Here is a 14,743-nt window from a genome sequence, read left to right on the forward strand (position 1 = left end):
ACCCAAAGAGACTGATGATTGGGGAAACACTTGAATCCTCCCGCAGACAACGCTGTGTGCTCATCCATTGGCAGTAACATGGTGCTTCACAGTGGACGCTAGTTACTGACCTCTTGGAAGACATGTTCTTGATTTGAATCTCTACCAGCATTGTGGCCCATGGCTTGTCTCCTCCTGGATAACCCAAACTAGATTTCTGGGCTAGAAGTTGCAAGTAAAAGTAATCGCATTATCAAACTCATTTGCACTCCAGCTTGCTTTGCATGGGATGACTCGAGGGAAGAATCTTGCACGAATCTTGCATCTGTGGCAGATTTTTCCTGAAGAAACCTTTGGCTTTGACTTCTGTCCTAAAACTGCTCAATTAGTAAATGAGTGTGTTGTATGTTCACATCTCTGCACGAGTGTGTAGGCACATCCATGTGTGTTGGAGAGAAGATATTAGCGAGTTAGTGCTACCTGAGCACCCATAATTGGTCTTAAAGTGTAGTTTTATTGCTCCATGTTCAGACCTGGTATGCCTTGTGTTTAGCTTTGATGTAACTACATAGTTATGCGGTGAAATAATGGTGGTGCAATAATAATCGAAGATTGGAGGGAAAATGAAAATTGTATGCTAAGAGTCATTTGTATTTTGCAGTGTAATTGCCGTTAGTACAGGTGTGAAATCAAGACTCAGGATGACAGAGAGCACAATTTATAATCCAAGCCACGTGTTGTGGGATTTTATATTTTCCCTATATTCACAGATTTTAAATAATACTCAAATCGCTTATACATTTTCTTTCCCCGTGACAGCTTCAGTCTGCCTCACAATCCCCCCCACGTAAGTTTAGACCTCCACTTCTTTGCGAGGGAAGCGAAAATACAGTAACATAAAATAAATCGAGCCTCTAACAATGGAAGCAGTCAAGGAAATCAGCTTGTTTCCGAGACAGAAATCCGACCTGTTTATTTATTTATTCATTCTGAGTGCAGTTTTTCCACTACAGTGAGTTCCATGTGGTGACGTAGTTACACTCGCACCTGCATACGTAAACACAACATTAATTCGGCATGCTCAGTGAATGTTTTCCCTGTGTAGAATTGCTTCAGTGTTTATGTGCGTTTCCATCCAACACCTAAGTGCATGCAAGTCTCTTGAAATGTAGCATGAAACTATGTGTTCATGAGCTCATGTTCACTCTTCATCCTTTCAAAGTCATGCTAAAATACCCTGTAATGGCAAGTGTTGACTGTAAGACGAGGATCGGAGTGTTTTGACGTTTGAAAATAGCAGCTGACTCTCAAACAGGCTGACGTTCATGTCCTCGAATATAAAGAAGTCTTGCATAGAAGGAGAACACTGACTAAAGCAAAGCAGCACAATGCTTGAAGCAGTGATGAACTAAAGTGTATTACAGCTTTGAAAACTTGCTGGCTGTTGTAGAAGATCTTTTATCATTGCCATACTCTTAATACCAAAAAACAATAAATCAGTGATCAGATCTTTAGATTGCGTTATTAACTGCACTTTAGATATGGGTCACACATGCAGAGTTAATTGTCAGTACTTTTATGGCAAGAGTAGTGCCTGTTTTCTGTATTTCTGTCTCTTTTACTTAAACTGTGGTACAAAGTTTGGAAAAAACATGTGAAAAGTATTGTTTGTGTAATTATTATAGCTATCAAATCCTATTGTACTGTAGTTACAGTGGAAATATGTAGACATGACATCATGTTGTCTGTATTTGGCCAGCTGACCCATAGAAATAAAAAGAAATTACCACTCTCCAGAATTGGGCACAGAAATACGGCTTCTATTGCCAACAGTTTTTCTTAAAAAAAACAAAAAAACTTTAAGGTGTTATTCTTTCAACTGATGTTGACGATGTGTGTGAATAGCGTGATTCATATGGACTTTGACAGTCATCACACCCAGCCTCTGCCCATCCACCTGCCTGCCGTCTACTTCCCACGTCCATCCACGCGAGCCGCGGTGCAGCGCTGCCTCGTCTCTGCCAACTCACAGGAGCGTATCAGCGTTGCAAATAAAGCAGCTGACTGAGTAGTGCCTGTTCTGAGTTTACCTAACGTCTACCTAGCGTTTGCCTAACGTCTGCTGCCTATATATGGGCGTGTGTGTGAACTGGAGGACTTGCTCACCCCCTCCAGACTGGTGATTTACCCCCTCTGGGTGATGAAGGGGGAGAAAGCATGCGACGTCGAGGGAGAAGGGTGGACAGACATGCACACTCAGATGACTTGATAAACTGACCACGTCTGAGTCGGGCTGATTTTTACTTCTGATCCGTACCAAAGATTTTCATGTGCAGATCTCAGGGCTAATTTAGACACGACCTTTGACCTCATGCAATAAGATTTGCAAAAGAGCGACCCCCCCACCATGCACCCAACCTTAAAGAGGGATGAAGCGAGATGCTTTTTGCATTTCTTTGTGAATTACTGATGTAGCGTACCACTGGGAATGGTTAGTTTCACCCATCATTAATGCCTCAACTATTGTGCTTGTCTTGTTTGTGGCTGCAGCTATATGATAATTACTTATAAGGTACATTAGACCCTTGCGTGCTGATTCATAACATTCAAATCTGTCCTAAGATCTTGAATAATCTCACTCATAACCTCTGTCTTTGTAGTGGTGTACACACTTTCTATTCCTAGCCGGGATGATGTTGCATGATAATAAGGCTGGCAGGTAGTTGAAGCCTAGTGCAATCAACAATAACAGAGTCTTAGTATGATTAACGTGGTCTCTGCAGCTGGCAGATGTTAAAACAGGCCTCCTGGCAAGAGGAGAGCAGCTGAGCTGATTTACCGCCGTTTCATTAGCGGGAGTTTATTAGCGAGAGTCATCGTTGGAGTGTTTGGCGAGGGACGACATGAGGAGGATGACATGAGAAACTACTTAAGACGTCAAACTAATAACAGCATTATTGAGGCCGTCCTCATAAGTTAGCAGGTTCTCACCATAAAATGATTCTAGTTTTAGCATGGTGCTATTGCAAGTGTGACAAAATAAAATCCCCCCAGAAGACTCATTTACATGTTTCAACCAAAGTTTAGTCCAGATCAGCAAACACGGAAAAAGAAACTGTGTCATAGCCCAGTTATCAGTGATCCCACACGTGGCACAACATTCAAACTGAAGACATTAAGTGTGTGTTTAAGTGGGGTAATTAAGTCATTGAGACAGAATTAAGCATTTTCTCTTTTTGTTTTTACAAGGAAAATATTATTATAATAATTTACCCACATATAAATAGATAAAGGCACATAATCACACATGTTTCATATCACACATTTAAGCTGAGGAGAGTCACATCAGATGAGTTATGTTGAATGGCCCCTTCCCATGACTCACAACGACCCTCGGCTCGGAGGGGAAAGGCTTCTCCTCCCTGGAGGGTTGAAACAACACCGAATCAAGAGCAGTGACTTAGGTAAACACAGCAGTACTGTGACATATGGTGCGGCTATCCATCAGCGTGCAGTGACGGGGAAAAAAAAAAAGACTGAAAGACATGAAGGATGCTAGAATGAGGTTGGTAAGAGGGTCACACAGAGAAGAGAGAGGCCTGACAGGTCAGAGCACTTTATGAGTGAGTGAGTGAGTGTGTGTGTGTGCGTCTGTTTGATCGGCGGTGTTAGTCCTGGGTCCACTCCGGGTCCGCTGAGCCCACAAAAGTGGGATACGGAATCTGATTATGCAGGGATGTCGAAGTCACACATGCTCTGCATCGGGGCTGTGAACTCAGCATAAATCAGAAGGTAATTTCTCTGTGATGTCAGAGATAGGATTTCAGATACCAGCACATGAAAACGAGAAAATCTTATTTCCTGCCAAGTTTCTTCACTTCAGTGAGTGGTGTGTGTGTGTGTGTGTGTGTGCGTGTGTGTCACTCTCATCACCGTCAGATGTTTTGCGTTGAACTTTTGTCCGGCAGACTGATGTAAGTGGAATGATGAGGTCAGTGTTTCGCTTCGTGCCAGGCGTCCTCTAACACGACATACATATACAGACAATGCACATATTCTTACACACACCACCATGTGTGCAAACTAATGAGTGTTTGTTTACCCATGGGAGGCTTATAAATGGGACCGTGGAGTTATTGGTTTGAATCCTCTCTTCATCCGTGACTGAAGTGCCTTCATGCCCTTGAACTAGGAACTTTGCACCTAAAACTATAAGGCCCTGGGGAACTGGGGAAGCATTATGACTGCCCTCAACTCAAAGTAAATGCTCACTCAGCTTCTCTGTGTGTGTAAGAGGATGGGTTAAATGCAGAGAACACAATCCTTGCATTGTGGGCAGATTTGGGATTGTTAAGGTTAAAGTCACTGGTTCAGTTCCCTCTAGGTACCTTGAGAATTCACTTGACTTCTCAAACTGCTTCCCACTGGGTGAACTCAGTTGGACGGGTTATCCTATCAATTTCATTATATTTTGTTCAGATGGCACCTAATCCAACTGCCTGGTTTCTAATCAGAGCAAATTAAGATGGTCTTTTGCATAATAATCCAAGAGCTATAATGCAAAACAATCGTGATAAAGTGTAGTATGTATGTAGTAGCAGCACATATTTTAAACTGATGAATTTCAAAACAGGGAGTGAACCAAACAGGTTGTTCCTCTGCCAGTAGCAGCATGCATTGACCTTTTGTGTTGATTTAATGCACTATGCATCGTCAAAATTGAACAATAAGGAAAGTTTCCAGTCATCTCTCTTATTGAATGCACCCTAATAAGGTAGAGTGAATAAAAACTTGATTAAGATAGACTTTTAACAAAGCCCCCCCCCCAACATATAGAAGCTCAACGTAAAACACTGTTGCACATTGCCTCACACTCTAACCTGTTCCTTTACTTTCACTTTTTAACCTCCTGCCCTTTCCCTTGTTTCACCAGATTCAGTGGCAGACAATTAAATAGCAGAGATGCAGCAAGGTCCAATACTGTAATCCATCCAGAGTCATGCATGGGTCAGGTCTGTAACAGGCATGAAGCTCCAACTGATTGAAATGCAACACTACACCCCGACAAGAGGAACCCCCCCCATCATGCAATCTGAGGTCATTTAGCTCCTCGTTTAGCAGAAAATCAGAGACGCGAGCATCACAACGATGAGTCTGAGTCTGTCATCACCATAACATCAGGAAGACCACATGGAGGAAATCATCTCATTCTCCAACTGACGTCATCAGAGGTCTCCCAATTACACGGCAGGCTCATCTATCATATTGTCCGTTCATATTGTGTTTACGCTTTTAAATGTGCACAGTGAAAACCTGAAGCAACCTCTGCTGATAGAGTTGACTTCTATCAGAGGTTTTTCAGCAGTTCCTCTGTGACTGGTTAAAGTCTGTGAGTAGGTGAAGTGACGATGAGGTGTTCAGCTGTTTGCAAGAAAAGAGCTCTCCTGTGTTTTGTCAAAGACCATTTTCACTTTGTTTGGGGAGGTTTAAACTAGTCTCCCACTCAACTGTCTCCAATCAGTCAGGTGGTAAAAATGCCATTCAAATGTGTATCCACACCTGGAAACATAGCTCTTGGTCCTCTTCCAGGTGAACTGTAATTCGTGCTGTGGTTCACGTGAGAACATAATTGTTCCAAATACAGGAAATGGCCCTCAAACGCACCGTTTAACGGGCGATGACACCTGATAGCAAGTAATTGCTCGTACTATTATTTTTACAGGGTATGAACTCCAATGAAAATAAAAAAAATGTCATGAAGAAGTCAGAGAAGAAGTGCGTCTGACCAGACAATGAACATGTAAGGCCAATACAAATGGGAAATATAAAAAGAAATGTCAAAAGTCTCAGCAGGAACGGACTGATTGTATCATTAACGTAGTGACCCAGATAGGTGCAGGCCCGACCAGCTTTCACCGCCTCCAAAGTGAATAATGAACTGCTTCTCCAGATACGTCGACGGCGCAGAAACTAATTATCCACAGAACCCGCGAGAACACATTGAGAGAATTAAGAAACATTACAGGAATAAAAATCTGTTGTTAATCCCGTGTCTAATTTCAAGTAAACCTTCTTAATCTTTAGCTGCAGCCGAGAGGTGACGTTCACGTAACACGAGACCACCAGATGTCTGTGTTAGCATGCTTGTTCCAGCAAACATTGTTTTACTGCGGTACAATGAATACATGTCACCAGATTCTCACCGCGCTGAGGTTATAAGAATAACAATCAGCACATCGTAAATTCTGCTTCTTATATAAATATATGTACATGAAGTATGGTATGGTGCATAGTGGCTTGTGGAACAGCAACGTTCGATTGCTACTCACTGGTTCAGTATGCTTTACATATATAAATGTTCAAAAGTAACTTAAATGTTGTTAGAAAGAGAAACAATACTGAATATATAGCAGACCTAAGACTGTGCTCCATTTGCTGACAGGTCTTTATTTATTTATTTATTTATTTTGGTCTTTTTAAGATACTGTCAGTGATACATTCAAGGTGTGCCACTGCAGCCAGCAGTTTAGCCTAGCTAGCATAGTTTCTTGGTGCGTCTGGTGAGCTACTGGGGTACACTAACCACTGTCTCCACCTGCGGTTCACTTTACTCAACACAAAGATGGTCAAGAACACGTTTGGCTCCTAAGACTGACTGATCTGTCACGGTGGTACTGTTTATGCAAACTTCAGTAATTTCAGTAATTGCATTTAATGTGCTGTCATAATTCAAAACAGAAAAAAACAAAAAAAAATTAGTTTTTAAAGGCTGAAGTCCAATGAAAATGTTTAGCAAGACTGGAATTGAGTTCTGAAGGTTTGTATAAAACAAAGATTAAACAAAGGGAACTTGTCTGAGGGGTTGGTACAGTGGTATGGTGGTTAGCGCTGATGCCTGTTTTCTTGAAGACCACTTTCACCGCCCATCTTCTTCAGTTATTCAGCATCTCTTTCAAAACATTTCTTTGAAACTATGACTTGATATTTGCACTACCATCACTGTCAATCTGAAGAATACTACTGTTATGGGTTGTTCATTCAAAGCTTCCTGTCCGGACGGACCACATGACCTGCGTGTGTCAGCTTCTTATCACTGTGATTAATGTCGTCTAAATGCCACGGCTGTCGTGAACAGGTGGCAGAGCCTTCTAGGTCCGACACGCATGAAACTACACAGCAACACAGTCTGGCAGCATATCAGATCGACTGAGCTAAGACTGAACACATTTCTCAAATACATCAAGTACGTGCATCATTCATGCAAACCACTTCGCTTTGAGTTGGCACAAAAAAAAGGTGTAATTTCAGTTTTATTGTTGTCCTAACTACTGTGAGAAAGATAAGACTTTTGACAGGAACGCAGTAGAAAAATATGCTCACGTAAAATGTGCCTGAACATAATCAGCCTGTAGCATAGCAGGACCACCACACAGCTTCAGTCCTGCTTGCAATCTTGGCAGCTGTAATGTGTTCACACCGTAGGAATGCCTGCATCGCTTGCTTTTAAAAAAATGTGCTGCAGTATGTGAGGGCAGTATGTGTGCCACCCTGTGTGCTTGCTTTCACAAACAAGTGTGATCTAGTAATAATGGACAGGGACAAACTTATGCTAAAATTTGATTTGAGTCGCTAATCTTTACAATTGTCGTCAGTATTAAGGTTTCTGCAGCACAGAGTGTGCAGTAATTGTATATATTAACATGTGTACTGTGTATATCTGACTTTTTCATGTCATCTGATGTGATCAATGTTTTGCCATTGAACAGATTACCAATAAATTTACGCCACTCCTCTTAATTCGAGCGAAAAATTCATACTGATTGGGTCAGTCAATTCGATCCAATTGGACTTTTACTCTAATTATTAATGGAATAATTATTTTGGGGTTGTGGGATTATTGTGTCCATGTAAACGCATGCAGATTTGTACTGATTTGTGTTTAGCTTTGACTGAATGTGCAGCCTAGAGAACTTGTGGAAAAACAACATTTTATGATATAATTCAACGAAATCCAATCATCTATAAATCATTTCACTGGCTCTTTTATCGTCTTCCTCATTATCCATGCATGGCTGACTGGTTATATGTTTAAATCAAGGTGTCTCAGAGCTCCACATATTCAAAACATGTCAACATTGTCAAAGCATGTTCCGTAAGCAGAAGAATCATTTCAATGCAGACCCTGAGAGAGTATACTTGCAACATATTGTGGTTAATCTATTTTCTGGCATTCGGGCAAATATAATGCCTTTCAAAAGCGTCCCCGTGTCCACGAACGTCAACATAAAGTATAGCTTTACACAAAGAGATAATAGACTAAGCGAATTTCAACAAGTGACTTAAATGGAAATGTTTTAAAAGTCTTTGTTGCACCCCCTAAGTATATTTCTTTTTATACCCCTCTCACAGACTTTATGACATCCACATGTTTGAGCCAGACAGCATCTCTGACTGTTGACTAAAAGGATGTTGCCGTGGCTGAGTGAGAACAACATCGCTGACCTGTGCTGTGAACGCACCTCTGCAAACACAGCAATTAAAGTCATTACTGTGAGAGGGATGTGTTGTTCCTGGAGCATCTGCCAAGAAAGCGAGAGGAAACTCTGGAAGAGTTTGCTCCAAAAATATTAGCAACACAAGTATTTGATGTTGTAATCGTGGCATGAATAATAGAGCATTGTTTTAATCTCGACAGCCAAGACTCTAAAATCTGACCTCAAGGAAGAAAACTACTAAAAGCATGGAGTAACCTTGTAGAAAAGAAGGTATGTATGTAAAAGAATGTATGTTTAGTCTCACATACTCAGTTACAGTTAGCACAGAACAAAAGCATTTATAAATGAAGAAATTAGCCTTGAAGACACACAACCCATGACAAATGTAAAAGGAAACGTGGCCTCTTTGCTGTTATTTGTCTAAAGTGAGAAAATGTGTCTAAACGCACTCATGTAATAAATGTTGTGATTAAAATATTGGTTACATTTGTGCTTACCAATCTAGATTAATAACTAAATGCTGCAATTACAATTATCTCATTCCAGCCTGATAGTCTGAACTCTAAGGCAAGGGGGGTAAACACAAAACTTGTCTTCTGTACATGGATATGTGTGCGAGGCTGATCTGTGTATGTTAAATGTGTGCCTTGCCAGCACATGCCACAGCCATGACGGTAAAGTGTCTAATTTTTGAACTATGTCCAAAATACAACAGGAGAATTTAATCACTTTGTGGAGGGAGTAGGAAAGCAAAACAGGCCGAAAGGGAGAGAGCGAAAGAAAGACGTGAGCCGACTGGACCGAGCTGCCACTCAAACGTTGGCAGCAGAAGTTATGAGCTCTGCTTGAGGTGCATACCTGCAATACGTCCTCTACTCCTGACCATACATAGAATCGGGCGGTCATGATATAAATATTGGGCTGAGACGTTTTGGCAGCTGAAGCTGTGACCTAAATGCTGAAACTATGAGCAGTGCTGATGGCTGTAGAGGGAAAATAAAACTAATGAAGTTACTGTAATCTTTTTATAGACTATCTGAGCTGTCTGCTCGGTTCTGCCATTAATCATAATTGGTGACAGAAAGCCTTCGCTGGGATGAAGCGTTGCCTTGACGTACAGTGCTACACTTATATTTAGGGATGCTGTTTTGGGGCATTTCTTATGGGCAACAGTGGCCATGGAGATGCTTTAGTGTTATTGCTTGCTTGTGTGGTTTCTTTGCGTGATGGTCAGATTTTATAGGGGTATCCTGAGCCTTATTTCCGCTACGTCGTACCACTCAACCCTATAAGTTGTTGGCAACAGGTAATTTAGATCATTTTACTCATCAAATTGTACACCTCATCTGCGGTACCATTCAGTGCTTTTACATGCAGAGCATAATCGAGCTATGCTCAAAATTCGACTTTCTGACTACAGTCCTTGTCCCAGTTTACATGCAGCGCAAGAAAATTGAATAACTGTTCTCCTCCTCCACACTAGGTGGCAATATGTGTCTTTTCAGCGGGTTAATACCACGTTAATACGGCTCGCTTTACGGTTGACCTATTACGTCTATAAGAATTGTTCATGCGGCAGACCGGCGTTTCAAACAACAACCAGAAGGATAATAGTGCATTTTTTAATCTCATACGTAATGTTCGCGTTAATTCTGGTGCAGGTAAAATATGCGCTATCCCTCAGACGGTTCTTCTTCTACTGCGACCGCCTTTCTTGAATGTTTTGTTCCGGGGTCACACGCCAGCACAGCGGTTGTGGAGCATGCGCACACGCATTATCCGATAGAAAAATGCGATTCACTGTGTACATGCCGGAGAAAATCGAATTCCAATCGCATTATCTGGGTGTCTCAATGGGATAATGAGAACTCCGGAGTAATGCGTTTATATGCACTGAAGTTCTCCTGTTATAGTCCAATTAAGGCAATAATTTGTTTTTTTCACGTGCATGTAAACGCACTGATTGAAATTGCCACACAGGAACAATGGAGGACATCAAGGGGATGGTGTTCATTTTTCTCCGTAGACAGCAGACTTTACTTCAGAAAAAGCGGAAGGCTGCAAGACACAATAAGAAAATTAGAGAGTTTGGAAAATCCTATATCAAAGTCCAAACAGTAAGACTATCTGTACTATGTCAGTCTCATTCTCTTCAAGGTTCTAAAGTGGGTCAAGTGAAGAAAAGAAATTAAAGCATGGCCTGATGGTGCAGCTCACTCAACAAGGTCGTACTAACAAAATATCAGCTAACAGGCAGTATCCAATAAAATAAAGTAAAACAAGAACAATAACAAGTAGATTCAAGTAAAGTTGAATTGAGACATACCATGTAGTGGAAATTAGTTGATAAACTGGATGAGAAACATCAGCAGATCTTGAGGCAGGGCCCAAGCACCAGCTTACTGACGTGCACTAACTCCTGCAACAGACCGATGCTGGGTCTCAGTAGTTATCTACATAGATTTCTACACCACTTGACGTGGCGGTATTATTCTGCATTATTCTGCTAAAATGGTGGGATTTCCAGGCGACAGTGTTGAGTTTCTTCAAATGATGTCAACTGGAAACAAAATGGATCACGGTGGAGTTAGTCACTTTTACACAAGTCACTGCAGCACAGAAAAGACTTAAGGCGCCTGAGTAGATAATGCTTGTCTGTACCATAAACAATGTAAATATGGATGGTGTAACTGAAGCCAAACAGAGCCATATATCAGAGAGAGTCTGGCCAACTAGGGAATGGACCATCTGTGCTATCCCACTATACTGATTGGTTCTGAGCTGGTCACGTGTTTCATAGGTGCCAAGTTAGCTGCCTTTCACCAATATTCACCAATAGAGAAGTGGCAATAACACAGAATAGTAGAGTTCCCCTGGTGTCTGGCTGCAGTATAGGTCATAAGCTCCACCTCCTCCATGTTAGTGGATGGGACTTTGCCCGAATTAAAACACTAAAATACACAGCAAATAAAATGTTTTCAAGGATGGTTTATGTCATGTTAGGTAGATAATACAGTATAATTTGAGTGTATTAAGTTTTGCTTTAGTTATTTGACGCTATAGAAACAAACAATGTCACATAATGGCGACTACCCGTTGCCACACCAACCGCTATGTAAAGCGTTCCTGTTGGAGATTTGTAAAAACAAATTTAAAAAGTAAGTATAGTGTATAATCCAACATAGTCCAATGGAAAACGGTAGAACGGAGGGCAGTATATATTAAACAAAAATGTGAGTGAATCTGGTGAAGTGCAGGTGGATCATTGAGATTGCGGCTCAACTCTTGGACCATACTGCTCAAATTCTGACTCCAAACAAGAGGGCGCTGGACATACCCCGGGAAAATAGGTTCAGGTCAATGCAAGGAAGTGGGGAGATGTTGTCCATATTTATACAGTCAATGGTCCGAACACTGAGACACGTACACGAGGAAATGCATTTGAGACACATCAGATTTTTTTCAGTGTAAGTCACTGTAGGAGGACTATTCAGATCCTGTTTACCGTATATTTTACATCAAATTATCAGCAATTATCATTATCAACAAAGTATTAAGATTTTACATTTAACCACAAATATGTGTGTGACTCGATATAAGCCAGCTGTTGACAATTGATTAAAACGATCATCGCTCTTGACACATACAGACGCTCTCTGTAAACGTGAAACCTCATATTTACTCCATGAGTCATTTTTTCGACTGGCATTCGTGGAGCGGACAAATCAGTGGAGACTTGTCTTTGCTTTATGTGGTCAGAGATAGAGCTTCGTTATCTGTGGAGGTCTGAGCAGACTTCAAGCCAAAACCATGACCTCACTGCACTGTGGGAAATGTCCATGGTGTTCTACCTCCATCACTGTTTAATTCAATCAGGGTTTTTTTTTTTCCTGTCGGTCTGATGATAGACATCCATGTGGAGGTCGCTGGGATTCCCATCGACTCTTAAAGGAGCACTTTACCAAAATCTGCTAGATGTTTGAATGGTGCTCCATTACACGGGACAAAACCCATCTTTAAAAACCTCAACTGAGAGACATTAAAGGTCTTTCTTATGATTTTCAGTGTATTGTTTAGTTCTAGTTCTATAAAAGCTCTAAAAAAAATTATAATACACTACCTGTTCAGCACCAAATAGTAGATAAACGATTAATGAACAGCTGAACATAATCAAGCATCTAGCAGGCAGAGCCAGATGTTTCCTTTACAGACAAAGAGCTAACAAATTGTGACATTTGGATGTAAATTCATCAGGTAGCCAGTAATTCAGATGGCTAGATTTGTTTGCTAAGTTGACCTTAAAGGTGATAATATGTTGATCATTGTTTCTTCAAAGTGATCTGAAAAAATCACCTTAAAATTCTGTTATTATTGGTTTAATTGAAGTACATTTAAAATTATGACAGTAGTTGTCAATTGTTCAAAATCTAACGAAGCAGTCAGTGTTAGAAATCCCATGGACTTATTACTTTGAGATTGTCTGTGAATATTCTCTTTCATGTAGATAGAGTGTGAACTATGAAGTCTCTAACAAAGGTTGTTTGAGATTTGTTGACCATGTCCCACCAAAGGTGGTTGAAAAAGTTGAGATGTCTTTGTTTTAGGTTTGTTCATATACGTCATAGTTTCATACTTGGAGGCTAGTGTAGCATTGTAGGCTTTAATGTCAGAAAAAAAAGACCAAGGTTTAGACACAGTACTGAAGAGGTTGGGTTTCTTTTTGTTGTTCCATGTGTTTGTCTGGGTTGTTTGGGATCCTCGACTACAAGATGCAGAACCATCTTACACAATCAGCGTGACCTTGTGGGTTTGTTCAGTTGTTAAAGACACACCAAAATGTTGCACATATTTAGAAGAAACACTGCTCAGTGTGCTCATATCAGACAAAACAATGAAAGACAGAAATATGAAGTTAGTCCAAGTCTAGAAGGCAAAGGAATGTGTACTGAATGTGAAGTACACAGACGTGGTCTGGATTGCTGTGCAAAAGTAAACTCAATCAAAATGGTTTGACCAGTTGTAAATATAAACCATGTTGCCAACCTTACTCAAATAACATGACTGCTTCGCTTCTTCTGCCATCCTTAGGAATAACACACATTGCCTAAGCAGGAATTTCTCCTGCACTGCACTGCTCCTGCGACAGGTATCGACACCTACGTCAAACCCATTACAAAACCTGTACAAGTTTGACGCTCCATTTAGAGGGAATATCCACTTACAACATGCACAGATCAAGGTCAAGGGGCTGGTAGCGGAGACAGGAAGAAGTGATGTCACTGGCCGGGGGAATATCTCTGAATCCCTCCTGACTATTCATGTTTAATTTGCTGCACATTAGCCAAACTGATACCACATTGTTACCTATGACCTATATAATGCTTAATGTGTGTTTGTGGTTGAACATATGGCAGCAAGAGCACGACTCCAGTGCCTCCAAAGGCAAGGGGACTTAAGTCAGCTGCCTCGGTGTCACACCTTCTACTCAACCACATTTTTTCCGCATTTGTCCCCAAACTGTACATAAACTGCAGATATATTCGATTCAGCTGATGACCAGTCCATTGCTACATGTGAAGTTGACTCACAAGAATAGTAGAGAAATGATAAAAAAGTAACAGGAGAGAGAGGAGTTGGATTTTCTAATTAAATTGTCAGCATCCCAAACAACATGTGCTTTATCACTGGTAATCAGATATGGTAATGCAACACAGACAAAGCGCACAATTGTAACCAAAAAGAAATGCAGTTTTATCATCAGTAAGAAAGTGACATTTTTGGTACGCTCTGACCAAACTAATATGAAATTACAGCACGAAGTATACATTCCTATTTAATGCATTTTCACCTCTGGGACACAAAAAGAAAACTTAAAAATCTAATCAAGTAGTTCCATGTTATGTTAATATTTTGTCACGATAAACATGAAGGTATCAGTGTCGCTGATGTGAAATATTCATTTATTTGACAGCAGTGGTCTCGTGTTACCTTTGCAGATCAAGACTTAATAAAACATGACTGAGGATTATCTTCAGTAATAGATGTCTGACTCCGTAATATGTATTTTTAGAATAATGTGACATAAAAATCTACTGTAGTGGGAGTCACCGCCAGTACAGCCGCGCCAAATTGACCTCTACTTTCACTCCACATATTTCTTTCCATATCCGAATATTCAGAGTCCTCCTATCTTTTCCCATCATCGCGGAGTTCACAGTGCAGACGAACAACGAGACAGAGAGCGGGCCTCCTTTTTCGGCAGGTGATCC

The sequence above is a fragment of the Mugil cephalus genome, chromosome 15 (genome assembly GCF_022458985.1).
Source record: "Mugil cephalus isolate CIBA_MC_2020 chromosome 15, CIBA_Mcephalus_1.1, whole genome shotgun sequence".
Lineage (NCBI taxonomy): Eukaryota > Metazoa > Chordata > Actinopteri > Mugiliformes > Mugilidae > Mugil > Mugil cephalus.